Genomic DNA, 1,434 nt, shown 5'->3' on the forward strand with positions numbered 1-1,434 from the left:
CAAACCTGTGGCAACAATGGGTCAGCGCCATTGGGTTTCCCGGTCAGGAAAATGTTACTGAAGCTGGACTGGATCTTGGCAGAAGAACCAAGCGGCACTCAGTGACTTTGGAGAATCAGAGGTTCATGTAACACTGGCAGGCTCAGAGGAGACCATTCTCCAAGGGTCTGAGCCCCAAGCACAAGCAGTGAGGGGAATCTATACCCTTCTACTTCTGCATACTTGGTACTTTTGGCACTAGCGGGCAAGAGATTAAGGAAAGAAGAACCCAGGAGGGCTTTCAGACAGGGAGTGGAATTCCCTTGATTTGGTCAGCCATCTTAGAGTACAGTTTCTCTCATATCAGCTCAGTCACTTAAGTGTCTGCCTTCTGCTCAGGTCACGATCCCAAGTGTCCTTCAGGATGGGGACTTTAAGGAATATTCCCAAGCAGCTGCCAAAACTCCTTTGTTTTGGGGAAATTCCCTGTCTTCTCTGGCCCAATATGAATTGTCTATCCTCCTGCTGTTAGCGGGAAAACATGGCATCTGCTCCTCTGGAGCTGATGATCTCCTGAACTGGGAATCCTTTCCCTTTCCTCTGGCAGCACTCTGTCTCTTTGGCCTCCCCATCCCCCTTTTCCTGTTTCTGCACCACCCTGGGTACAGCCTGCATTACTGGCTTGTAGACCATCCTTAGTGCCTCAGGCACCATGGCTCCTCCCTTCACTGTCAAGGAGCAAGACGAACACCCCCAGGACCTAAGACCACCCACTCCAGATTTCCCCATGTGTCTCAGGTGAAAATTGACCATGGGGAGATCCTGGTGGAACATAATTCAGCATTTAAACTAAATTTGTTGGTTTAGTTCAGACAAATGTGTCTTTTAAGTTATTAGTAAATGTGAAACTTTTGTTCTATGAAGGTTTACTGAAGGCCAAATAACCTCGTGTTACCTCTGTCGGGTTGTTAGTAAAAAGATGAATAAAATGGTTAATTGTCTCAGCAAAGTTTTCATGGGTAATTGTTAAAGTAGCTTTCAAAGTCTTTAGTAACCTGAAATTTAAAGTTTTGGTTGGATGACAAATGGAATTAAATTTGTTGGACATCTAGGTCTTTTCTAAATGGAATAAAGTGCTAAGGCATTAATTACTGTGCATAGGTTTGTGGGGTTTTTTTTACTTACTGCAAAGAACTAAGGATATTTAAATTTTAATTTTAAGTAAATTTAAACCATTTAAAAATTTAAATGGTAAACATGGTTTGTGCTTAACCGATTCACAGATTTGCCATTTAAGAATTCTAGTGTAACAGTTCACAATTGGTTACTCCTCAGTCTTCACTGGAGATTAAGGTTTCTAAAGAGTGCAAAATTCTGCTAACTATAACTAAGACTGATGGAAATAAGGGAACCAACTCTGTATGTGGAAAAATAGGAGATATGTAAGAAAGACAA

This window comes from Mustela putorius, unplaced genomic scaffold, assembly GCF_011764305.1.
Source record: "Mustela putorius furo isolate JIRA1106 unplaced genomic scaffold, ASM1176430v1.1 tig00003974_pilon_pilon_pilon, whole genome shotgun sequence".
Taxonomy (NCBI): domain Eukaryota; kingdom Metazoa; phylum Chordata; class Mammalia; order Carnivora; family Mustelidae; genus Mustela; species Mustela putorius.